We start from the raw sequence: 27,889 nt of genomic DNA on the forward strand, positions 1-27,889 counted from the left end.
CATTGCCTCCAGGGTCTCATTCATCACTTAGCTTACCGGCGCAGCCGAATTGAGGTGCTGACGCCGGTAGTCACAGAATAGCCGCCGCCATATTGGGGAAGGCAGGGTAGCGGTCCAGCTCTTGGACGATTCGTTATGTATAAAGATAGACGGATTCCCCGTCCGCGCAGCGGGCGGGCGCAGCGGGCGCGCCGATGGCGCCCCAAAGGCGCGCCTAAGGCAAGCCCGTCTGCGCCCGTCCGCGCATGGCCCGGGCCTAGGGCCAGTCCCCCTGCCCATTTGATTAACACCGGCCTTATAAGTTGGACCAGAGAACAGCTCATACAATTAGGGTCTGGTTCTTGTGCAGTATCTGCCCGCTGTCCGCCAAGTAACTTAGACGGCCGCCCCTTTCATTGTACGCATTGCAATCTGACTATCCCTCCCTGGAGTGAACGTACCTCACCACCTACTATTTCCTTACGTACTCCACGAATATTAAAGGCTGGACTGGTCAACTGCCGATCTCTTCCCCGTCATGCGAGCGAAATCTGGTCTACACTTGTCTCACATGACTGGGACATATTGTTCCTCACTGAATCTTGGATAAAAGATACCTCGAACCCGGATATCTATTTAGCCACCCCCCCTGATTATCGCTTCATGGGTATCAACCGAGAAGGCAAAACAGGGGGCGGCCTTGCCATTATTTTTAAAACTCACCTCCGACTGACTATTAAAAAACTCACAAATATTGGGCTGATTGAAGCCATGTATTTTTCTATCTCAGACTCAGCTGCGGTCTTCTTGACTGGCATTCTAGTGTATAACCCACCGAGGGCGTCAGCCTCTTCATTAACGCAGCTGGTCCATCTTATAGCGGACTTATCACTCAAGCACCCGCACTTCATAGTACTAGGTGATTTCAATCTGCATGTCGAAGATCCTGCATGCTCTCAGGCTATTCGATTTTTAGATACCCTACAGAGCCTTAGTTTGACGCAATTGATCCAAGGCCCGACGCATTCTGCGGGCCATACCTTGGACCTAATTTTCTCAAATCTCCCGGGCACTACAACTTACCCGCCCCTTCCCCTCACCTGGTCCGACCATTATCTTCTCACGTTCGATATCCTGTTGCCTCCAGCACCGAACCCGGTGGAACTGGGAAAGGACCATAGGAGAAAATGGCATAAAGTTACTTGCACTGCCTTGGAGCCTGTCTTTCGGTGCTCCTTGGAACCTCACATGGGAGACATTGATACTTGCGTTACTAAGTTTAACACAGCCTTACTGTCTGCCATCGATGGTACTGCTCATCACTACCAGTCTCGTCTGCAAGATCCCGCCCCTCAGCCCCGTGGTTCTCTGTAGCCCTGCGTGAGGAAAAAAGCCGCTGCAAAAAATTAGAACGCAGCTGGCGACTATCTTATGATCTAGAGGCAAAAAGCATCTATAGAATGGCCTTAAAGAAATTTATTAAACAAAAAAAGTCTGCAATGAGAGAATTTTTTGCCTCTCAAATCAAAAACGCAGATAACTCGGCAACAACTCTGTTTAATATTGTCAAAGACTTTGTCAAGCCTCCCGCCATGACACCTAATAACCTCTCCAGTCAGACTCTATGTAATGGCCTATCAGATTTTTTTCAAGATAAAATTGAGAAAATCTCCTCCTCCTTTCCATCAGTCCCTACACCTGAACAATCCCCTTCCCCTGTCATAAACAGGAATGATACCGTACCATCCCTGGTAGCTTTCAAGGACCTTACCTCAGACTTTGCACTTAAATTGCTTTTACAGTGCAAATCGGGTTCTCCCCTAGACCCGGCCCCCCCTAAGGTCATGAGTGACCTTGCTCCCCTTTTGATAGAGCCACTCATTTCTATCTGGAACGCCTCACTACATCTAGGCCAATTTCCTACTGCTTGGAAGGAAGCCATGTTAGTTCCCATCTTGAAGAAGACAGATGCGGACCCCACGCAATTTTGCAATTACCGCCCCATCTCCCTCCTTCCTAAACCAGCGAAGGTCTTAGAAAAGGTCGTTCAACTTCAGCTCGCGGAATATCTGGAGACCAATTCTTTACTCCATGATTCCCAATCAGGTTTCCGCACTGGCTTCAGTACGAAAACAGCGCTTTTGGAAGTCTCTGAGACCATTCGAGAGTGTGTGGATAGGGGAGAGGAGGCCATGTTGGTCCTCCTCGACCTATCCGCCGCTTTCGATACGGTGTCCCACAGGATACTTTTAGATCGATTGGAGCAGACTGGACTGGGCGGTTCCGGCCTGTCATGGATTAGCTCCTTTCTTCAAGGACGAACGCAGAGGGTTCTTCTTAGACCTTTCCAATCTGAGTGCAAGCCCCTTGTCTGTGGAGTTCCGCAGGGCTCCGCTTTGAGCCCATTGTTTTTTAATGTTTATCTGGCCCGTTTGGCTAAAGTGGTTGAGTTGTGTGGGGTCAGAGTGATCTCTTATGCTGATGATACACAGCTAATGTTTTCTTTTAGAGATCACTCTGACTCCAGCCTCGCCAGTTTTCGCCACTGTCTGGGCGAAGTATGCTCCTGGATGGCTTCTAACCATCTTCGACTCAACACTGACAAGACGGAGGTCTTGTTTTTTAATCAAAAAATTACTATACCCTCTACCTTGTGGTGGCTGACTGTACTCAATCCTCCCCCCATTCCTGTTCACACGGCTCGCAATCTGGGTTTTCAGTTTGACGATGCTCTCTCGTGTAGTCCTCAAATAAATAAGGTTACTGCAGCCTGTTTTGGGAAACTGCGGATGATGAGAAAGATTTTTCCTTTTTTGCCTTTGGATGCTCGCAGAACGGTCACACAGGCCTTAATTACATCACACTTGGATTATGCCAACAGCCTCTACGCCGGGGCCCCCCAATACCAAATTGAACGCTTACAGATCGTTCAGAACGCGGCGGCGAGGCTGATTGGCAATATCCCTTTCCGACATCCGGTTTCAGCTTATAGCAAAGAGCTTCACTGGCTCCCAATCGCCAGCCGCATCAAGTTCAAGATGCTAACTCTTGCCTTTCGGGCCCTTAATGGGACAGGACCGGACTACTTACGAAAGAGACTAGTACTATCCCACTCAGTCAGATCCTTACGGTCCAACAATCTACGTCTCATTGTTGTCCCGCGGTTCCGTCGCTCCAGAATGGGCGGCAGAGCCTTTGCAGTCATGACGGCCAAACTATGGAACAGCCTCCCTTTAGATCTCAGATTTGCTCCCTCTGAAGCACTCTTTCGTAGCCGTCTCAAGACGTGGCTATTTTCATCTGCATAGGTACAACTCTCTTTTCTAGCTCAGAGTCTCAGGGCCGGTACACCCCCGTTGGGGGTAGCCGTGCGCTCTACAAGCTTCATAAATAAATAAATAAGTGCGCACTACCCCAAATCGCCAAAAAAGGGCTTAGCACAGGAGGGGAAAAGGCCTAGCAGCGAAGGGGTTAATATGCATACACATTATTGTATTTAGATACATACATAAAATAGTGCTTCTCCTTGCGCCGCCAATTAGGCAAAACCCTCAAGAACTCAATATACCTAGTGCTATTCTATATGTGCTTGTGAGGATGGCGGTGTTATAAGTTAGGTGGCGGTCTGTTGTGTGAGAAATGGGGAAAACAACCCAGTTGCCTAACGTGAACTAATTGTGTGATCCTGGACACTATATTTCCTTTGATACTTTTGCTGTACTATCATCCAGAAAGTGATGCTGTTCTGGGCACTCAAACTACTTTCCTTGAACAAGGCAACTTTACCTTTAAGCAAATCGTAAGAGTAAACACCAGCCTTCTGGTGTTCAGGGCCTGGATGTCATCGGCAGGAGGGCCGTATGTGGCTCCTGGGCCGACTTTCACTATTTCACTTTTCACTATTTCACTATTTCACTATTCACTATATTTCACAACACATCAAGCTTCCCACTCATAAGGTCATATACTTGACCAGGTCTGGTCTTCCAACGCTGAGATCTCTGATCTACTGATCAGTCCGTGCTCCTGGTCAGATCATTACCTTATTTCTTTCTCCCTCCCTATCCCCTCTCACGTCAAAACCCCTCCCTCAGGGCGCAGCAAAGTTAGAAATTGGAGCCGGGTCGACACCGCTGAACTCTGCTCCTTTCTAGCCACGTCTAAACCCGCTAGTTCCCCCCTCCCTGACTCCCATCTATCTCTCCACGCCCAAGCCGAGAACCTTAATACTTGGCTGGCCTCTGGTAGAGACAAATTTGCCCCACTTAAGAATGTGATTCAGAAAAGACCTCATGATGCCCAACGCTGGTTCACCCCCAATTTGAAACAAATGAAACTTTCCCTGCGCCAAGCAGAACGAAAGTGGAGACAGAATTACTGTCCCACATTGAAATCCTTGTTCGTAAAGGCTCTCTATCAATATAAGGCCGCCATCCTGAAAAGCAAAATCTGATTATTTTTCACTAAAGGTTCTTAGCGCCGATAACAAAGCCAAAGAAATATTCTCTATCATGGATGAGTTGGCCAAGCCCGATAGGATTACCCCCAAACTAGCACCATCCCAACAGCTCTGCGACTCCCTTAATACTTATTTCTTTGATAAAATCGTCACGATTAAAGCAAGTATTCTCAAGGCCACAACCCCCCCTACACCTGCTGATATTTCTCATAACACATCCTCATTTGACTCATTCCCCCCTATCACACAAGACACCTTCTTCTCTCTCATCAAAAAAGTTTGTTCTGGTTCCCCCACGGATAGCTGCCCCCCCACATCGCTCGTGATATTTTTCTTCAGTTCCCTGAAATCTCCTTGTCTCTCCTCAATAATTCACTGTCGTCAGGCATTGTTCCCGATTGCTTCAAGATGGCAGAAGTACGACCCATTCTGAAAAAATCTGGAGCAGACCCTTCTGTGCCCAGTAATTTTCGGCCCATTTCACTTCTGCCATTCCTTGCCAAGATCTTGGAGGCGTATGTCACAAGTTGCATCAGCACCTTCGTGGAAAACTCACACTACCTGGACTCTCACCAGGCAGGTTTTAGACCTGAGCACTCCACAGAATCCATCGTATTAGCTGTCCATGACGAGCTGAGACTAGGCGCGGATCATAACATCCCACAGGCCCTTGTCCTCCTGGATCTGTCGGCTGCTTTCGACACTGTTGACCACAAACTTCTGGTTGAACGTGTCGAAAGCGCCGGCATTCAGGGTATCCCCCTCAAATGGATATCCTCTTTCCTTTGTAATCGTCACCAAGCTGTACGTCTATCCAACTTTACGTCCAAAGGGAAAGAACTCACCTGTGGGGTCCCTCAGGGCTCCTACCTTTCCCCGCTTTTATTCAACCTTTACATCCGTCCACTAATATCAGACCTGCAAGGAGAGATGTAGCCATCTTCAACTACGCTGATGACATCCAGCTTGTTTTTAACATCAACACCTCTCCCCCTGCAATTGAATCCTTTCAGTCCACTCTGACTTTCATTCAATCTTGGATGAATACAAACCAACTCAAATTAAACCCAGATAAGACTGAGCTAGTTCTCACCAGGTCCACTTCTAATTCCTGGAACCCCAACTTTTGGCCACCCACCCTTGGTCCCCCACCCATCCCTGCCGAAGCGGTCAAAAGTCTTGGTGTCTACATCAGTAGTGACCTTACCCTTAAAACTCAAATTAACTCCGTGGTATCCTCCTGCTTCTTTCACCTGCGTAGGATTAGAAAAATTAGTAAATTTCTCTCCCATGAAGCCCTGATTCAGGTCACATTGGCCCTAATAATGTCACGTATTGACTACTCTAACTCTCTGTATGCTGGGATTCCGGCCTACCTGATCCAGAGGCTTCAGCTGATCCAGAACCAGGCAGCCATACTGGTCCATGGCCTGCCCAAATCATATTGAGTTAAACCTCTTCTTAAGGGCCTTCATTGGCTCCCTGTGGCACAGCGCTGCCTTTTTAAGATCGGCTGCCTAACCCACAGAGCTCTTTCCTCTCACGGACCAATCTTCATCACAGATAGAATCCAGCGTTACATCGCCCGCCGGACCCTCCACTTGGCCAACGCTAATCTGCTGACTCCCCCTGTCTTCAAGCGCAAAAAACTCGGGGGTTTGAGATTTGCGTCAATCTCCCCCCAGTTCTGGAATTCCCTTCCCTCGACGTTACGTCAAACTGAGCCCTACTCCATGTTCAGGAGATCTCTCAAAACTTGGCTGTTTTCCCAGGCTTATGACCAATAACTCCCAACCCCTTCTCATCTGCTATGCTCCTTACCCTAGCGCCAAGAAACCGTCGGTGTACGAGCGCTCTATAAAAACCTTCTATCATATCATATCATTATCAGGGCAGTTGCCTTTCACACATATTTGTATATATATTTCCTATAAACGTACCCCCTACTTTTTAATTAAGTAGCTATTTAGCGCAATGTAATGCAATCTCTTGTTCTTTAAAACAACAAATGTCTCCAGTTATATAGTACTGGGAGAGATAGTGGTGGGGTTGGGGACCTTTGGATGCCAGCACTCTGGCCCTTACAATGTCAATTGACAACAGACACACCATGAAACAAGACATTAACAGACACGTACGAAAAACGAACCTGTTTTCCGACTTTCTTGCATCGAAAATGAAAATGTTAGGAAACATACCATTTCCTCAAAACTTATTAAATCGCATATATACAAAATAACACTTCTCTTTGTCTATCGTTAAATGAACTTTAAACGAACTATAAATTGTAGCAGTATTCAATCCTATTTTATTAATATACATTAAAGTATTTGCATTCGTTTCCATTCTCTGCTGTGAAGAATGCATTTGTTAACCCAACTGTGTGTTCCAGTTCCATTCATAATCACAGGAAACTGTTGCAGTGAGTGGTTTTGTCTTGGCTCAATGCCCAGAGTCTGTGGCGAGCCAGAAGCGTTATTTCAAAGGCGGCTCAGAATATTCTCTTTTAACCCTTCAACATATAATATCAAAAGACTTTACAGGGCATAGCATTCCTCAGTAATTAGTTGTAAAGTCTTCCATTTACTTGTTTTTTAGTCTACGATATTATCAGTAGGACTGGATGTCTCTTTTTGTCTTTTCTGCTTCCATGGCTTGTAAATGTGCTTGATAGTCTGTGCAGTACCTTGCTGCGGCTGGGACCTTTCCTATTGGTTCCTACTGCCAGCATACAAAAGATATCTGTGGGTGTGTTTTTATTTTACTTTTTGGTTTTTTACAATCTTCCCATAGGTCTGTTGGTATGACAATGTGTCCAGATCTTTACACCACAAACCTTCTAATGCTACTATTCTTTTTAACTCTGTGTACCAATTGTGTTGTTCTCAATGCAATTTTGGAAAATCGTTCTTAAATGACTGGAGATCTGTCCTTGTCCATGGAATGATGGATGGATGCTATGTGCCCCTCGTCATCTCCACTCGGGACTTCTCTCATAGGCCTTATTAATTCACTTTTTTGTGAGTACTGGGCAAGCAGTTACCATAGCTAAGTTATTTGCTACGTCTAGAGTTTTTAGTGAAGCCTGAAGGTCCCTCGACTGGCGTAATTTGTTGATCGCATATTACAAAACTTTATTTATTTTTTTAATCTTTCCAAGCTGGGAGGTCTGACTCTAAACACCCCAAATTTGTTATGTTCCAGTCGTATTCTTGTGGTAGCAGTGGTGTCACCGTTGGCACTGTACTGCTTGTGTTTGCGCCCTTTGTGTGCTGCGCATAATCATGGCACACGGAGGGGCATCTCATTCAGTAATTTTGTGCGTGCTAGGGATAACACAGCTTCTTCATATTCTCTAGATGTTAATTTTTCCTCAACTAATTCTCATAGTAATCTTTGACATTTGTCACTGTCACTTTTTAGGAATCTTTTACCTGGTGTAAATTTTATTGGTGTCATAATATGGTCCGGCATCACGGAGAGCTCAGGACTAAATGTTTTAGGCATTTTGGAGTGCCACTCAGTGCACCTGCTTGTATCATCAGCGGTGTGGTCACCATATTCTTGGTGCAACTCAGGCTTGTGCTGTGTAGGCAATGGTATTTTTCGTCCCATGCACTTATCTTCAAATTTTCTGTGTTCTTATTTTAAATAATTTGCCCTTTCACTCATTTCCTTTTTAGGTCTCAGCCTGCGAAAGACTGCACACATGCGCAGTCGAGCTGGTGAGATTTAATGATGTAGAGTGAGTTTTACTAGCAAGGTTAAGCCCACCCCTCTTTTCCATTGGCTGGCGTCACCGTTCAAGCTAAACGGTGACCAGCCATTGGAGAACGTTCTTCTTTCTCTCTAATCCCCGTCCTTTTCAGACAGGCTTACTTGACTTACTGCTGGCGTAAAAGGTTTCTTATCTTCTTTATGGGTCCAGATGGCCCCATAAAGAAGATAAGGAACCTTTTACCACAGCAGGAAGTTGGGGCACCCAGTCTGAAAGGGACAGGGCTAAAAGAGAAATTTCTTTCATGTTAGTATGATTGTGGCACCCGCGCTTTACTTTTAAAATGTTACAAGTAAAGCAGGGGTGCCGTGATAATACCAACATGAAAGAAATAGAAAAAACATCTATTTCTTTTATTTTAGTATAATCACGGCACCCGCGCTTTACTTTTAAAATGTTACAAGTAAAGGGCAGGTGCCACAATTATACAAAAATGAAAGGAGTGAAAAGAGCACCTATTTCTCTCATTTTGGTATAATCGCGGCACCGGGACTTTACTTGTAACATTTTAAATTTAAACCGCGAGTGCCGCGATTATACCAAAATGAAAGAAATAGATGTTTTTTCTATTTCTATCCATTTGGGATAATCGCAGCACCCACGCTTTACTTTTAAAATGTCTGCGGGTGCCGCGCATTGTTTACTTGCAATGTGTGTGTTTGTTCAGAGGGGGGGGGGGGGTTCAGGAGTTCATTCACAATGTTGGTGCTTGCATGGATCCTGCCCTCCATGCTCCCACCCCCGCTTAACAACGCAGCTTCCGCATGTGTCATTGATTTAAATGAACATTACTACCTCCCATTTTAATCCTTCCCGGTTTCGGGGGATGAAAGGCTACGTTGGCCCTGCCGGGGTGCGAACTTTTTCTGGCTGCAGGTCGCTCCTGATGCCAGCAGCAGGTGCTCGCCTCACCCCCGCTTAACTACGCCGCTTCAGCATGTGTCATTGATTTACATGAATATTACTACCTCCCATTTTAATCCTTCCCGGTTTGGGGGGATGATAGGCTGCGTTGGCCCTGCCGGGTGCGAACTTTTTCTGGCCTGCAGGTCGCTCCTGATGCCAGCAGCAGGTGCTCGCCTTGCAGAGACATCTTGCCGAATCGCAAAGAACTTGACCTAACTTTTCAGGACATGACATGCCTTTAATTATGGCACTGCATCGAGGTCGCATCTTACGGTCTGTGTTCGCCGAGTCTAGTAGCTTTCTCTCTGCCTTTCTTTTCGCGTCTTCAAGTATCTGTTCTTGCATTGCCCTCTCTTCTCCTTGCTTCTCTTGTGCCCTCTCTTCTTGCTTCTCTCTTGCCCTCTTTTCTCCTTGCTTCTCTCTTCTCCTTGCTTCTCTCCCTCCATCATTCGACCCCCTCCACATTTCTCTCACCAGTGTGTTTTTCTCGCTGGTCCTTTCCACTCATCCTTCTGGTTCTTTCCTTCCCTCATCCATTCCATTGCCCTCTCGATGTTGCTGTCTCACTTTGCCCCTTTCTCCCTCTCCCTGCTTTGCCCTCTTCTCTTTTCTGTGCCTCGCCCTCGTTCCTCTGCTTCCCGTCTCCCTGCCTGTCACCCTCCATAACGTGCCTCTCCCTCCTCATGCCTCACTCTTACCCTCTTCACTGCCCTCTCCCCCTCTACTGTCTGTGCCCCCCCGCAGGCACCCCTCGTTTTCCTCTCTCACTGCCTGTTTACTGCCTTTCGCTTTCTCGGTCTCCCCCTGCCCTGCTCTCTGCCTCTCCCTGACTCTTTTCTTTGCCTCTCCAAACTGTCCCCTGTGCACCCTCCGCCTCTTTCTCTCTTTCCACTCCACCTCACGTCCCTCTCTTTCTTTAAATCCAGTGTTGTCTGAGTTTCCTCCAGTCTCCCCGTTGAATTTAATGACCCATAAATTCCTACTTTCTCTGCCTTTCCCGTTCTCTCTCCTCCTTGCTGTCCTTTCTTCCTCTGCCCCCTTGTCTGTTTCTTCCTCCCCGGCCCTCTTCACTGTTTCTCTACCTCTCCGTGCCTCTCTGTGCCTCTCCCTTCTCTCCGTGCCTCTCTGCGCCTCTCCCTCGCTGTGCCTTCCCTCTTTGCCTCTCTCTGCCCAGGCTTTCTCCCTTGCCCCATTCCCGTCATAGCTGGCCAACTCGACTGCGCGGTTTGAACTTCGAAGGGCTGGCCGTGAGCTCAGCAAGGCCAACGACCTCAGTCGCCGTGACATCTCTGCCCTGCTGTGTTCTCTAGCTCTGTGACCTCAGACGCCAGCAGCCCGTTGCTGTGTTGATCAGAATGCCACCTACAGATAGGGTTGTGGCGTTTGTGGAGGGTTTTGCTGGACTTCACTTTCGGGTTGTGTAAGAAGCTGGACCCTCCCATCAGAGGCCGCTCTGCCCGACCACAGAGATCATACCGGCGAGCGGTCACACTGAGAAGAAAAACCCGGAGGAGTGTGCAAGTCCGGGGGTGAGTGCAGCAGCGTATGACAGTTGGACGAAGTAATCAGAGCAGAGAAATAGCCTTCTCTGGGGGGTGGGGGCAAAAAGTAAATCGTGTAGGCTGGGCTTTAAGTGGGATGAAAAAAACTGGGGGTCTCTCAAAAGGGCGTGGCCAATATAATTAAGAGCGTGGCTTAAAAACATGTAAATTAAAAGTCTGTGCTTAATAGTATAGTGTGCCGCTCGGCCTGTATTTTGCTGTTTCTGTCATTACATCCAGATATATATAAAAGTAACATATCTACAACAAGTCGAGACTATTGACTTTGTCAATAGTCGTTAGTTGCATAAGATAAATAAGCATCAACTATGGGTTGCAAATAATATTGGAAAAGCTTCGACTTAAAGCCCTGGTGACACCAAGACAATGTTGCTGCTCCTTCGTTTCAAAAAGAGAAGGGAAATCCAGAGAGAAAATGACTCTCTTTAAAGGATTCCCCTTCCCCTACAACTCTCACCTGGCATGACCTCATACCGTAACTTCTCCACTGCGCACATCAATGCTCAGCTATTGCCATTGTAAATGACAATGCCATTTATTTATCGGTTTTCAAAACCAACACATAAATAAAACATTTGCCATTTACAATGCTAATAGCTCTAACTTTTGCAAAGGCGAGACCGTTGCATTGTAAATGCTTGTTCAATGCAGCCATGGAGCGAGTATTTGTGACTTTGTCGAGGTAGTCTTTTGAAACTACCCCTTTTAGTAGGTTCATAGCCACATCACTGCTGGCTGCCTGCTGTCTGTCTGTTAACTATTGTCTGTTAGCTCAGTGTGTTTGCTCTCTGGTGTGGCGTACTCAGTAACACTTTTCTTGTTCCCTATCCTCGCTGCTATTATATCTTCTAACACCTGGTCTTCTTTCTGACCCTCCTCCTGTGACTGCACGCTTGTCACTGGAAGGCAAGGAAAGGCTCCAACAGCATCCAATTGATTTAAATTTAGCAATTCTTTCAACAATGATACATCGTTACCCTCTATGGAATGGCTTATTTTCTGGATATTTTTACATTGCGTCGTCTTATAGTTGATGAGCATTAGGCATGGGCGGATTTCGCGGATCCGCGAATTTGCGGATTCGCAAAATCCGCGAATTTGCGGATTCGTGGATTTTGCGGATTTTCTTAATGGGGGGGGGGGTCTTCTGTGCAGCCTCGACGACGCTCACGATTGTTTTTGGGCTGATGAATGAGTCACTGAATTTGAGCTTCAACTAGTTCCAGCGACCATGTGTGTGTTACTATGCAATCGCAGGGGTCCCTTGAGTGAGCTGTCCATCATAGTGGGTAAACGGCGGGAAGAAGGTGCACACGGCGAGTGTGTGAGCGGGGCCAAACGGGCGGGGCTTCCATGCGAGTTCACATGCCTCTTGTGTGTATAAAAGGTCAGAGACCGATCAGAGCAGCAGATCAAGAGAAAGAAGCTCCTGGCCACAGGAACAGCACGAGGATTGCGCTAGTGAAAGTCAAGGATGCAAAGGCCTCTATCCAGCATCACAGCTGATTTTCGACGGTAGATTTGGGAAGAAGGCACACCTGCCCAGCCTCGACGACGCTCCCTTGAGTGAGCTGTCCATCCATCATCTAAACTATTTTAGGATGTCGCCGGCAAGCTGCCAGCGCCATCCTAAAATAGTTACTAAATTAGCTTCACTAATAGATAAAATAAAGCAGGTGCTCGAGCACCTGCTTTATTTTATCTATTAGTGCTTCCTGTGCTTCCTGTTGAAGCTAACTTAGTAACTATTTTAGGATGGCGCTGGCAGCTTGCCGGCGCCATCCTAAAATAGTTACAACAACAACTTTGAACTTTTGCCCCCCGAATCCGCCATTCGCGGATTTTTGGTAAATTCGCGGGAGTTCGCGGATTGCGGATTTACCGAAAATCCGCGAAATCCGCGAGTGGAACGGATTTTGCGCTCACACTTAATGGGCATGCTGGTCTGTTCTAAAGCTGTATTTTCTTTACCTGCCTGGTCATCTACTACTTTCTCCACCTCCATTTGCCCCAGGTATTTACTTTACTCGGTTTCATATCTTTCCTGTCTGTTACTGTCCCATTCACACAGATGTGGGAATTGCCGCTTTAACCATTGCTGACCCAGTCTGAAGCCTGCTCTCTCCCCAACAGCTCTCCGGTGCTCTGCCCCGAAGCAGATCACCCTGGCCCAACCCAGGCAGGGTTCGAGACTGCTCTGTGCCATTAGGTAATCGCGCTTGTCCTCTTGTGTAACTCATCGTTATTGTTGTATAATTTCCCATTTTTTGCTCCTTTTTGTACGAACTGTTACTGTGCTTATGTTGTTTTTTTGTGCTAATTGTGCTGCTTCTCCTGTGCACTGGCCATTCTACTGTTACCCTCTGTTATTGTGGCCTTCCATTTTTTTGGTTGGTTGTTTTCCCGCCGTTACCGCCCCGCTCCCTCCTCCCAGCTACATGTTCCCTCCCCCCTCCCCTACATAATGGCGGCCATTGTGTGGTGGCGCAGCTGGCGCGCCAAAGGTGCTCCTAAGGCAAGACCGTCTGCGCCCGTCCGTGACCTGACCGCGGCCAGCGCTAGGAACCCTGGATCTCGAACCGTCCATCGCTACGACACCACCACCCTCCTCGCACTCAACTCCGGAAGACACATAGACTGCAAACTGGCCTCGCTGAACATTACCCACTGCCAGTTCTCCTGCCTCCGCTGCCGCCGCACCTTCACCACCAACCTGACCCCCAACACCACCAGGACCAACACCAACGACACCCTCAGATGCATCCCCCTCAACGTGCGCTCCGTACACAAGCACGCCATGGAAATCTGGAACCTACTTGACTCTCTTTCGCCCAACGTCGCCTTCTTCACGGACACCTGGACCAATGCCGCCTCCGCCCCGATTTCAACACCGCCATCCCGGACGGCTACAAGGTCCAGAGGAAGGACCGCCCCAACCATCCGGGAGGAGGCCTCGCCATAGTTCACATAAACACCCTCCACCTCACCACCTCACCACCTCCAGCAAGACCCTCCCCTCTGCCGAACACCTGCACTTCCAGATCAAGACCAGCCCTAAGACCACACTCGGTGGGACACTCATCTACAGACCCCCCCCGGACACCCTTCGCCACCACCACCACCATCACCGACTTCATCACACCCCACGCCATAGCTTCAACAAACTACATACTCATCGGAGACCTCAACTTCCACCTCGACAACCCAGCGACCCCAACTCCACCATCCTCCACGACAACTTTGCCAACATCGGACTCAACCAACTCGTCAACACACCGACACACAGGGCAGGGCACACCCTCGACCCCATCTTCGCTGCAGGAAACAGCGTCCACTTGAGCCACACAATGCAACCGCCTTGGACCGACCACCACTGCGTCCACTTCACCGTCGAGAAACCCAAAGCACCTAAACCAGCCCCGCGCCCGCCACGAAGGAACTGAAGCAAGATCAGACTAACAACTGAACTCCACAACCTCCTGAGACAACCACACCTGGGCAACGACGCAAACACCACAGCGAGACAACTCAACACGTGGATCTCCAACAACGCAACCCCGGCAAACAATGCCCCAGAAAAGCCAACTGGTTCACCACCAACCTCCAAAAAGCCAGACTCACCTGCAGACGCCTGGAAAAGAACCGTAGGAATACCAAGACAACCAACAGCTACTCCACCTACAAGAATGCATGATGGACTACCACAGCCAAATCCGAACAAACAAAAGGAACTTCATCCACAACAAAATCCTCACCAACTCCAAGGAACTCTTCAACGTCATCCAGGAATTCACCAACCCACACAGCGAAGCCACAGACATCACCCCATCACAGGACCTCTGCGACAAGCTCGGAACCTTCTTCCACCTCAAGATCAGAACACTCTTCAACAAATTTACTGACCCCCCCCCACAAGACACCTCAGCCACCCCTTTGCCTCCCCATGACACTAGCCAGCCCACCATCTCCAACTGGACACCAATCACGACCATGGACACCGCCGCGGCCATTAAAGGCATCCACTCGGGGCCACCACAGACCCCTGCCCCTCGCACAACTACCACAGAGCTGCAGACACCATTGCACCCCAACTGAAACACCATCAACAACACCTTCAAAAAAGGCACCTTCCCAGATAACTGGAAGCATGCTGAAGTCAGGCCCCTGCTCAAGATACCAATGGCAGACCCCACCTACCTCAAAAACTAAAGGCCCATCTTGCTTCTCCCCTTCGCATCCAAAGTAGCAGGAAAAAGCAGTCAACAGGGAACTGACACGATTCATCAAAGAACACACCATCCTTGACCCATCCCAATCCGGATTCCGAGCCAACCACAGCACCGAGACCGCCCTACTCACTCCCACTGACCTATCCGCACCCTTCTGGACCAGGGCCACTCCGCGGCCCTCATCCTCCTCGACCTGTCTGCAGCCTTCGACATGTCTCTCATCGCACACTAATCACCAGACTACGCAAGGCAGGCATACAAGGAACTGCCCTAGACTGGATCTGCTTGTTCCTCACCGGAAGAAGCCAAAGGATCAGACTGCCGCCCTCCCCCCTCCCCCCCCCACCCACCGATATCACATGCAGAGTACCACAGGGGTCATCTCTGAGCCAGACCCACTTCAACATCTACATGGTTCTCCTTGCAGACATCGTCCGATAACACAGCCTCAACATGGTATCCTACGCCGACGACACCCAGCTCATCCTCCCCCTCACCAAAGACCCCACCACTGCAAAACTCAAATTCCATAGAGTAATGCAAAAAGCGGCAGTCTGGATGACCAACAGCTGCCTAAAACTCAACGCAGAGAAAACAGAAGACCTCATCCTTGGAACCACCCCTTCAGCATGGGTCAAGACCTGGTGGCCCACTGCCCTTGGAAGCCCACCTAGTCCCTCAGACCACACCAAGAAACTCGGCATCGTAATAGACTCATCACTCGCCATGAACCAACAGGTCAATGCCGTCACCTCCAGCTGTTTCAACACCCTCCGCATCCTCCGAAAGACCTTCAAATGGATCCCCCCCCCCCCCCCCCGAATCGAGGAAAACAGTCACCCACGCACTCCTCACCAGCAAACTCGACTATGGCAATGCACTCTACGCCGGCATCAACAAGTCCTTACTCCGTAACTACAAACAATACAAAACACCACAGCCAGACTCGTCCTCTGGCATGAACACATCAGCCAACACCTGCGGCGACTCCACTGGCTCCCTGTGGAGAAGAGTCACCTTCAAAATCCTCACTCACGCCTCCAAGTGCCTGCACAACAATGGGCCCAAATACCTCAACTACAGCATTAACTTCCACCTACCCAAAAGAAACCTGCGATCATCCAACCTCGCCCTGGCCGAAACCCTGCGGATCCACAGAGCCAGATCAGGCGGAAGATCGTTCTTTCACATCGCAGCCAAGACCTAGAACGAGCTACCTGCAGACATCAGACGCGCCCCCTCCCTGAACACCTTCAGGAAGCCCCTCAAGACCTGGCTCATCGGCTGAACGGAGCGCCCCCCCCCCTGCGCCCCGAGACTCTCATGGGTGAGTAGCGCGCTTACAATTACCTGATTGATTGATCTAGGAACTCCCCAGTCTTCCTATCCATGCATTCACCTTGTACATGTGTGATACTATATACCTCTTGCTCCACCTGCTGGACATACGGTGGAGGGGGTCCACTTAAGTTCTGTCTCTGCCAACGTGGATGGGGAAAGGTGTCAATTTGATGGCCTCGTTAGTGGCAATTGAAACAAGTTGCATCACTCTTGGCCCTATGCCTCATTCTTTTCCTTTGTAGGCGGTCCCTTCTTCTTGTTTTACCCTGTCTATAGTTATATGCAATGCTAGTCATCCCTGACCATCCTCCTCCTAAGCGTGGGCGGAAAATCCGTTCCGCTCGCGGATTTTGCGGATTTTCGGGAAATCCGCAATCCGCGAGATTTGCGGATTTCCCGCAAAATCCGCAAATTCGCACGCAGCGGATTTTTTTGGCGGCGCGCGGCGTTGGTGATACAATTTTTGCGGCGCGCGGCGTTTATCATCGTTTGCCGAGTTGTTTTTTTCGATAGTTTGCGAGTGCTGCGCCATTTTGGATCTTGCTGTGTGTTCCCGCGGGAATTTGCGAGCGCGATTACGTCATCGCGGCTTGCCAGCGATAGTTTGTCAACGCGAGTACGGCGAGATCACGTCTCGCGGTACTTCGCAATTGCGAGATTTGAGATGCGGCGAGCGAAAATATAAATTTGCAATTCTGCACAAGAAATCCACCAGCAAGCAGCATAAACCTTCTAGAAATGATGATTTTTATGTGAATAACTCCTTAGTTTGACATTTGCCTGCACTTTTTTAGCGAGGAGTCCATTTTGGGGAGGGGGGCAGGGGGGTGGGAGGAAGGAAGTGCCCCATAGTCTTCAACTTCCTGTTCCTGTTCAGCAGGCTCCTCCCAGTGCTTTGTCCATCTCCTGGTCACTTTTCATTCGGATGTGGACCTGGAAGGATTACTTTTTGTGGATGCTGCTGGATCTTTGGATTTGAGGCCTTTTTGACTTTCTTTGGATCACTGTTGGATTAGAAATTTTACAAGTAAGTTTGTTTGGGGCATTACAGTTGCTGCAACTAAAATTTTGGGATTTTCGATTTTTGGGCTGTTTTGGGGCCTTTTCCCCAGGGGTACTCAGTGGTGGGTGGACTGATTCTTTCTGTGGGTTGTCTTGAACTTAAACATCATGGAGGCCATAGATGAATTGGGATTGTGCTGATTTTTCTGTGTTTTTCGATTTTTTTTTTGTTGTAAAATTTTGTGTTTTTCGATTTTTGACCTGTTGTTGGGGCCTTGACCAGGGGTAGTGAGTGGTGCATGGGCCTAGTCTTTCTGTGGGCTGTCTTGAATTTAAACATCATGGAGGCCATGGATGGAATGGGATTGTGCTGATTTTGCAGTGTTTTTCGATTTTTGGGCCTGTACTTGTGGCCTTTTCACCAGGGGTATTTGAGTCTAGCATGGGCCTAGTCTTTCTGTGGGCTGTCTTGAATTTAAACATCATGGAGGCCAAGGATGGAATGGGATTGTGCTGATTTTGCAGTGTTTTTCGATTTTTGGGCCTGTACTTGTGGCCTTTTCACCAGGGGTATTTGAGTCTAGCATGGGCCTAGTCTTTCTGTGGGCTGTCTTGAATTTAAACATCATGGAGGCCATGGATGGAATGGGATTGTGCTGATTTTGCAGTGTTTTTCGATTTTTGGGGGTGTTCATGGGGAGGGACATGCCATGTGGCTGGTGGCCATTTTGAGTGCAGCTACAGGCACTGGCCATGTGCTGGCAGGCAAGTGGCCATTTTGAATGCAGGCTTTGTTGTTAGGCCTCCAACCATTTTGCCTACTTTTCAACCTTTATTTATGCCCAGGGGTAGTGAGTCTTGCATGGGCCTAGTATTTCTGTGGGTTGTCTTGAATTTAAACATCATGGAGGCCATGGATTGAATGGGATTGTGCTGATTTTGCAGTGTTTTTCGATTTTTGGGCCTGTACTTGTGGCCTTTTCACCAGGGGTATTTGAGTCTAGCATGGGCCTAGTCTTTCTGTGGGCTGTCTTGAATTTAAACATCATGGAGGCCATGGATGGAATGGGATTGTGCTGATTTTGCAGTGTTTTTCGATTTTTGGGCCTGTACTTGTGGCCTTTTCACCAGGGGTATTTGAGTCTAGCATGGGCCTAGTCTTTCTGTGGGCTGTCTTGAATTTAAACATCATGGAGGCCATGGATGGAATGGGATTGTGCTGATTTTGCAGTGTTTTTCGATTTTTGGGGGTGTTCATGGGGAGGGACATGCCATGTGGCTGGTGGCCATTTTGAGTGCAGCTACAGGCACTGGCCATGTGCTGGCAGGCAAGTGGCCATTTTGAATGCAGGCTTTGTTGTTAGGCCTCCAACCATTTTGCCTACTTTTCAACCTTTATTTATGCCCAGGGGTAGTGAGTCTTGCATGGGCCTAGTATTTCTGTGGGTTGTCTTGAATTTAAACATCATGGAGGCCATGGATTGAATGGGATTGTGCTGATTTTGCAGTGTTTTTCGATTTTTGGGCCTGTACTTGTGGCCTTTTCACCAGGGGTATTTGAGTCTAGCATGGGCCTAGTCTTTCTGTGGGCTGTCTTGAATTTAAACATCATGGAGGCCATGGATGGAATGGGATTGTGCTGATTTTGCAGTGTTTTTCGATTTTTGGGCCTGTACTTGTGGCCTTTTCACCAGGGGTATTTGAGTCTAGCATGGGCCTAGTCTTTCTGTGGGCTGTCTTGAATTTAAACATCATGGAGGCCATGGATGGAATGGGATTGTGCTGATTTTGCAGTGTTTTTCGATTTTTGGGGGTGTTCATGGGGAGGGACATCATGCCATGTGGCTGGTGGCCATTTTGAGTGCAGCTACAGGCACTGGCCATGTGCTGGCAGGCAAGTGGCCATTTTGAATGCAGGCTTTGTTGTTAGGCCTCCAACCATTTTGCCTACTTTTCAACCTTTATTTATGCCCAGGGGTAGTGAGTCTTGCATGGGCCTAGTATTTCTGTGGGTTGTCTTGAATTTAAACATCATGGAGGCCATGGATTGAATGGGATTGTGCTGATTTTGCAGTGTTTTTCGATTTTTGGGCCTGTACTTGTGGCCTTTTCACCAGGGGTATTTGAGTCTAGCATGGGCCTAGTCTTTCTGTGGGCTGTCTTGAATTTAAACATCATGGAGGCCATGGATGGAATAGGATTGTGCTGATTTTGCAGTGTTTTTCGATTTTTGGGCCTGTACTTGTGGCCTTTTCACCAGGGGTATTTGAGTCTAGCATGGGCCTAGTCTTTCTGTGGGCTGTCTTGAATTTAAACATCATGGAGGCCATGGATGGAATAGGATTGTGCTCATTTTGCAGTGTTTTTCGATTTTTGGGCCTGTACTTGTGGCCTTTTCACCAGGGGTATTTGAGTCTAGCATGGGCCTAGTCTTTCTGTGGGCTGTCTTGAATTTAAACATCATGGAGGCCATGGATGGAATAGGATTGTGCTCATTTTGCAGTGTTTTTCGATTTTTGGGCCTGTACTTGTGGCCTTTTCACCAGGGGTATTTGAGTCTAGCATGGGCCTAGTCTTTCTGTGGGCTGTCTTGAATTTAAACATCATGGAGGCCATGGATGGAATAGGATTGTGCTGATTTTGCAGTGTTTTTCGATTTTTGGGCCTGTACTTGTGGCCTTTTCACCAGGGGTATTTGAGTCTAGCATGGGCCTAGTCTTTCTGTGGGCTGTCTTGAATTTAAACATCATGGAGGCCATGGATGGAATAGGATTGTGCTCATTTTGCAGTGTTTTTCGATTTTTGGGCCTGTACTTGTGGCCTTTTCACCAGGGGTATTTGAGTCTAGCATGGGCCTAGTCTTTCTGTGGGCTGTCTTGAATTTAAACATCATGGAGGCCATGGATGGAATAGGATTGTGCTGATTTTGCAGTGTTTTTCGATTTTTGGGCCTGTACTTGTGGCCTTTTCACCAGGGGTATTTGAGTCTAGCATGGGCCTAGTCTTTCTGTGGGCTGTCTTGAATTTAAACATCATGGAGGCCATGGATGGAATGGGATTGTGCTGATTTTGCAGTGTTTTTCGATTTTTGGGGGTGTTCATGGGGAGGGACATGCCATGTGGCTGGTGGCCATTTTGAGTGCAGCTACAGGCACTGGCCATGTGCTGGCAGGCAAGTGGCCATTTTGAATGCAGGCTTTGTTGTTAGGCCTCCAACCATTTTGCCTACTTTTCAACCTTTATTTATGCCCAGGGGTAGTGAGTCTTGCATGGGCCTAGTATTTCTGTGGGTTGTCTTGAATTTAAACATTATGGAGGGCATGGATGGATTGGGATTGTGCTGATTTTGCAGTGTTTTTCGATTTTTTTGTGCTCTATAACTGAACTGATGTTCCTCTGTCTTCCATTTTTTTTAGGTGCACAAGACTCAAGAGAACCACCAGTGCCAGGAAGAAGTCCTGCAGCGGTGTGTGTGTGCAGCATAACGTCACGCGACGTCACGTCTGGCCTCAGACAACTCTACAATTCGTGCAACTGCGGCCTGCTGTCTGACCTGCTCTGAAGAAGATGGCCCCAAAGAAAGTTCTCCGTAGCTCCTCTAGCAAGAAAGTTGCTAGTAAGGAGCAGAAGAAGCAAGTTACCAAGGAGGCTGGTGTGCCACCCGCCACTTTTTTTGGGAGCAAAAAAAAAAGTACGCCTGCAGCAGCAGGATCTGCTGGGGACCAACCTGAGAGCAGCACCCCTGCTCCATTGGGTTCAGTGCCTCCACCACCACGCCAACTTAAGTCAAAGCCCTTGAGTGCTTCAGAGGCAGTCAGTGTACTTCTCCAATCACCATCGACCAGTGATGTTGGCTCATCGCAAGAAAGTAGCAGCAATGTCCCTGAATCAACACAGGTTGTTGTAACTCATCTGACAAGTGTTGAACAACCACAGCCGCAACAACAACACCATGTGCAAGTACACGCCCAAGTACATGTGGAAGGAGAGGCAGCAAAAGGAGATGCGCAAGCAAAGGTGCATGGACGTTCACAAGTGCCCACAATAGTTGTTCCTCCCGAAGTAGGGGCACATTTGGAAATCGACAATGAAGCTGAGGTATCATTGGAAGCCACTCCTCCTGATGATCATTCATTGTCTTCCACATCCCTAGCAAGGAAAAGATCAAGGGGGGTGTCTACATCTTCTTCAAGCCCACCTCGTTCTGGTGCAAGTGATCTGTCTTGGGAACCACAACTGCGGTCTGACAGTGAGGCAGAGGCACACCATGATCTGACACCGGTACCTCCTAAGCGTAAAAGGAAGGTCGTCCAAAAACTCAAACCTATGGAGTGTGATGAGGCTCAACAAGAAGTGACAGATACTGCTGGTGATGAAGCCTCTCACGATGACGACGAGCCAGTCATCACAAAGGTCACTGCAGCCCCACTGGGCATGCAGCAAAGAGACATTTTGACCCTATCCCGAGAAGCTGCTGAGCGTGATGATGATGTCGGCGAGGAGGCAATGGAAATGGAATCATTAGATTTGGAGTTAAGTAGTACACCAAAACCTACCGCTTCCATATTTCTTCGCAAGAAGGTACCCACCTCGTCCTCGACCTCAATTCGTGGTGGTGAAAGTGCAAAACGTACTGAAGTTCGGCAATCCACATCCTCCACTTCATCTGTCATTAGCAGCAGGACCACCACCACCAGTATCGCCGCCTCCTCCGGCCCCCGAAGACATTTCAAGTCTCCAGTTTGGGACTTCTTTAGTGTTTGCCCAAAAAAGGAAAACGTAGCCATTTGTAGCCTTTGTAAGCTTCGATTTAGTCGTGGTAAGCTTGGTTCTAACTATGGTACCGGAGGCCAGAGAGGTCATCTTGAGAGAAGGCACGCTGTCGAATGGTTTCCGCACCTAGAGGCGGTCAAGAAAGCCGGAATTGCACGTAATGAAAACGTTGATTTGTCATCTGCTGATGACGAGGAGGTAGAAGAAGACGATTCAAACACTTCACTTACACCCAGTTCCCATGTCAGCAGCACACCCCATGGGAGCCACACTAAGAGTGTGGGAGAGAGTGAGACATCAATGCGGAAAAGTTCATCAGCGAGCGTAACTGGGTCGAAGAGATCATCATCATCCCGTAAATCATTGGTCCAGGGCAACATTAAAAAGATGTTGTTTACAGAAGCGCAATATGAACGCAACCACCCAATGACCCGTCTGTATAACACTAAGCTGGCTAAAATGCTAGCTCTGGACCTTCTCCCTTTTTCTTTTGTAGAAGGGGTTGGTTTTCTAGAATTAGTGACAGCGCTCTGCCCTAAATGGAAGGTTCCTAGCCGGTTCTATTTTGCCCGAGTTGCGGTTCCAGCACTACATGAAGATGTTCTGAAGGTGATTGGGGCAGCTTTGCAGAAGAGTGCTGTTCACACTATACATCTGACAACAGACATGTGGACCAGTGGCGCAGGCGCTGATTACATGTGCATCACTGCACACTGGGTCTCTTTTTCAGGGGCTAAAGCAAAGCTAAACTCAGGTGTTGACACTAACATTGTTTTTAAAGGTGCTCGGAAACATGCAACACTAGCCATGTTTGGTTTGGAGAAACGTCACACAGCAGAAAACATTTTGGATGTCTTTAACACAAAGGTCCTTAACTGTCTGTCCCCACTAAAACGCAAGGTTGGTTATGTTTCCACGGACAATGGCTCCAATATAGTTAAGGCCATGAGGGACGGTTACTATTTCAGAGTGCCGTGTTTGGCGCACTGTATAAACCTGGTTGTCCAAAAATTCTTGGGTAATAAACGCAGTGCAGCGTACAGTGTATTGGAGAACTGCCGAAAAATTTGCAAGCATTTCAGGCATTCTTTTAAGGCCCGCAAGCAGCTGAGGAGCATGCTATATCAATGTCAAATGCCAGTGAAAGCACTCATCCAGGAGGTGGTAACACGTTGGAACTCAACCTTCTACATGCTTGAGCGTCTGTATGAGCAGTATACGCAACTCGATCAATATTTCTTGAAAGAGGGTATAGAGGAGCTGAGGATGGGTGGGCCGCAATGGAACATAGTTGAAAGCCTAACACGCATGCTTCGTCCTTTTGAGGTCTTCACACGTGCAGTCAGCAAGGAGGACTCTAATTTGGGAAAAGCTATCCCATTGTTGTACATGCTGGAGGACCAACTGAAGGAGGTGTGTTCTGTGTTTCGAAAAGATGACAAAAAGAAAGACTCTTTGCTTCTGGCTGAGAAATTATTAGAGCTCCTACAAGGTGATGAACGTCTTCAAAAGATCCACTCAGAACAGCATTACATTTGTGCTACTATTCTGGATCCACGCTACAAAAAGGCGCTGGCAGGCAGAGCATTCTTTCCTTTTGCTGATGAAGATGTTACAAAGTACAAACGTTGGCTAGCCTTGTCAGCCAAGAAGTTTGAAACAGAACGGCTGGAAATTGAAGGAAATGGCAGTACATCAGCAGGCCATCCCCAGTCAAAACAATCCACTTCTGCACCTGTGGCTGTGGCACAAGTGACCTCTCAGCCGTTAAAGACACCGGCAACCGGATCATCTGCACGAAAGACAACAGAAACATTGGAGGCTGAAGAGGATTGGCTAGCTCTGCGTGGGTTTGGTTCTCAAAAGGTCAGAGGCACAGCAAGAGCTACGCAAAGTGGAGGAACCTTGGAGGAGGACCTTGAGTCGATGGTGAAGGACTATCTGAATGACTCCACAGAGGTCTATGTTAATTCTGACCCATTGGCGTATTGGCATGGGAAAAAAGAATTGTGGCCACAGCTCACCAACCTGGCTTTAAACTACTTGTCTTGCCCACTCGCAAGTGTGTCTTCTGAACGGGTTTTCAGTGCGGCTGGTGGGATTGTAACTCCCAAACGGAGCCGCCTCTCGCCCAAAAATGTGGAGAGGTTAACAATGATCAAGATGAATCAGCACCTCATACCACCAGATATAAGAGTACGAGAGAGCGTGCCGGATGAAGAGGAGGTGGCCAGCACCATAGATGAGGGAATTTCTACTCTGTCAGGTGGCACTGTGACTGACCTCACCCTGGCTGAATTCGCAGAGTATGATGACGAAGCCTTATTCTTATTCCTGGACCGTGATACCGACTTCGAGCCCTGAAAATGAGACAACGAATCAATAACTTTCTTTTTCATCCTTATTCACTTTTATTCCTGTGTGTCTGTCTTTCTTTGTTGTGCACAGTTAATATAATTCAAACTTTAATCAGATAATCACAAAAACAAGCCCATCAGCAGAACTGTCTTCACTTGTTTGCTAATTTATTTGAAGGTGCCGCAGTCTGCATTCCTCAGGTTCACAAGTTCAGAAGAACATGCTCCTCTATCCTCCTCCTCCAGACTCCTATTTCCATCAAAGCAGAGGGCTGGTTTACGCCCAATGAAGAAAGACTCAGCACTTGTGGGGGTGTTGTTCTAACTCTTTGCAGGTGAGTTGACGGGTCTGGGGCCATTGCTGGGAAGCACTAAAAGTGGTTTGTGCCAAATCCGAGGCGGAAATTTTTTTGTGTTTTTGATGACTTGCTTGCCTTTGAGGTGCTCTTAGGGGGGGTTCCGTCTGTTTGTGGGTGAGTTTCGTGGTCTGAGAGCATTGCTGGGACACTCTAATCTTGATTGCATTTGCTTTTCAGGAAATCCGTCGTGCCAACCCCGACTTATGGCCTAGCAACGCAGCGCGTTTGGACCGAAGGCCCAGAAATATTGCAAGTATGAGATTTTGCTTTTGGCCTGTTTGGGGGTGTTATGCTTCTTGGCGGGTGGGTTGCCGGGTCTTGGGGCATTCCTGGGAAGGTCTAATACCGGGTAGAAGTGGTTGGGACAAAATCCAGGCCGATTTTTTTTTGGGCTATTTCTGACATTTTGCTCTATGTAGCGTTTTCGGGGGCCTGTTTGGGGGGCTTCCTGGTGTTTGCGGGTGAGTTTCGTGGTCTGGGAGCACTGCTGGGACACTCTAATCTTGATTGCATTTGCTTTTCAGGAAATCCGTCGTGCCAACCCCGACTTATGGCCTAGCTACGCAGCGCGTTTGGACCGAAGGCCCAGAAATATTGCAAGTATGAGATTTTGCTTTTGGCCTGTTTGGGGGTGTTATGCTTCTTGGCGGGTGGGTTGCCGGGTCTTGGGGCATTCCTGGGAAGGTCTAATACCGGGTAGAAGTGGTTGGGACAAAATCCAGGCCGATTTTTTTTTGGGCTATTTCTGACATTTTGCTCTATGTAGCGTTTTCGGGGGCCTGTTTGGGGGGCTTCCTGGTGTTTGTGGGTGAGTTTCGTGGTCTGGGAGCACTGCTGGGACACTCTAATCTTGATTGCATTTGCTTTTCAGGAAATCCGTCGTGCCAACCCCGACTTATGGCCTAGCTACGCAGCGCGTTTGGACCGAAGGCCCAGAAATATTGCAAGTATGAGATTTTGCTTTTGGCCTGTTTGGGGGTGTTATGCTTCTTGGCGGGTGGGTTGCCGGGTCTTGGGGCATTCCTGGGAAGGTCTAATACCGGGTAGAAGTGGTGGGGACAAAATCCAGGCCGATTTTTTTTTGGGCTATTTCTGACATTTTGCTCTATGTAGCGTTTTCGGGGGCCTGTTTGGGGGGCTTCCTGGTGTTTGCGGGTGAGTTTCGTGGTCTGGGAGCACTGCTGGGACACTTTAATCTTGATTGCATTTGCTTTTCAGGAAATCCGTCGTGCCAACCCCGACTTATGGCCTAGCTACGCAGCGCGTTTGGACCGAAGGCCCAGAAATATTGCAAGTATGAGATTTTGCTTTTGGCCTGTTTGGGGGTGTTATGCTTCTTGGCGGGTGGGTTGCCGGGTCTTGGGGCATTCCTGGGAAGGTCTAATACCGGGTAGAAGTGGTTGGGACAAAATCCAGGCCGATTTTTTTTTGGGCTATTTCTGACATTTTGCTCTATGTAGCGTTTTCGGGGGCCTGTTTGGGGGGCTTCCTGGTGTTTGTGGGTGAGTTTCGTGGTCTGGGAGCACTGCTGGGACACTCTAATCTTGATTGCATTTGCTTTTCAGGAAATCCGTCGTGCCAACCCCGACTTATGGCCTAGCTACGCAGCGCGTTTGGACCGAAGGCCCAGAAATATTGCAAGTATGAGATTTTGCTTTTGGCCTGTTTGGGGGTGTTATGCTTCTTGGCGGGTGGGTTGCCGGGTCTTGGGGCATTCCTGGGAAGGTCTAATACCGGGTAGAAGTGGTTGGGACAAAATCCAGGCCGATTTTTTTTTGGGCTATTTCTGACATTTTGCTCTATGTAGCGTTTTCGGGGGCCTGTTTGGGGGGCTTCCTGGTGTTTGTGGGTGAGTTTCGTGGTGTGGGAGCACTGCTGGGACACTCTAATCTTGATTGCATTTGCTTTTCAGGAAATCCGTCGTGCCAACCCCGACTTATGGCCTAGCTACGCAGCGCGTTTGGACCGAAGGCCCAGAAATATTGCAAGTATGAGATTTTGCTTTTGGCCTGTTTGGGGGTGTTATGCTTCTTGGCGGGTGGGTTGCCGGGTCTTGGGGCATTCCTGGGAAGGTCTAATACCGGGTAGAAGTGGTTGGGACAAAATCCAGGCCGATTTTTTTTTGGGCTATTTCTGACATTTTGCTCTATGTAGCGTTTTCGGGGGCCTGTTTGGGGGGCTTCCTGGTGTTTGTGGGTGAGTTTCGTGGTGTGGGAGCACTGCTGGCTATATATACTTTACTTTGCAAGAGGTTTGAAGCAAATCCATGGTGGCTGAGGGGACTTAGGGCCTAGCTGCAGAGTGCGCGCGGAGTGATTTGGGAAATTTGTGAAAAAGTGACTAAGTCCCCATTTTTGTACTTTTGCTCTTTGGCTGTTTGGGGGTCTTCTACTCGTTTTCTCCTGGGTTGACGGCTCTGGGGCCATTGCTGGGAAGCTCTAATACCGGATAAAAGTGTTTTGGACCAAATCCCAGGCGGAATTTTTTTTGTGTTTTTGATGACTTGCTTGCCTTTGAGGTGCTCTTAGGGGGGGTTCCGTCTGTTTGCGGGTGAGTTTCGTGGTCTGGGAGCACTGCTGGGACACTCTAATCTTGATTGCATTTGCTTTTCAGGAAATCCGTCGTGCCAACCCCGACTTATGGCCTAGCTACGCAGCGCGTTTGGACCGAAGGCCCAGAAATATTGCAAGTATGAGATTTTGCTTTTGGCCTGTTTGGGGGTGTTACGCTTCTTGGCGGGTGGGTTGCCGGGTCTTGGGGCATTCCTGGGAAGGTCTAATACCGGGTAGAAGTGGTTGGGACAAAATCCGCGCGGAAAAGCCTTTAGTTTTGGCACTTTTTGTAACTTAGGGTTCGTTAGGGTTAGCCCTAGCAGCAGGATTGCATGTGTTTCGGGGTGTTCTAGATTTTTCAAACTGAGTTCTGGGGTCTTAGAGCACTCGTGAGAATGTGTAATTTTGGTTGCAAGTCATTTGAAGAAAATCCATGGTGGGAAAGGGGGGATTTGGCATAGTTAAAGAAAGCCTTTGCCACTATTCTTAACTTAGCGTTCGTTAGGGTTAGCAGTATTTCTATTGCATGTGTTTGAGTGGGGGGGATTTCGAGTCTTGGAGCGATGCTGGCTATGGCTACTTTTGCTTGATT

This window comes from Lissotriton vulgaris, chromosome 2_1 (genome assembly GCF_964263255.1).
Source record: "Lissotriton vulgaris chromosome 2_1, aLisVul1.2, whole genome shotgun sequence".
Lineage (NCBI taxonomy): Eukaryota > Metazoa > Chordata > Amphibia > Caudata > Salamandridae > Lissotriton > Lissotriton vulgaris.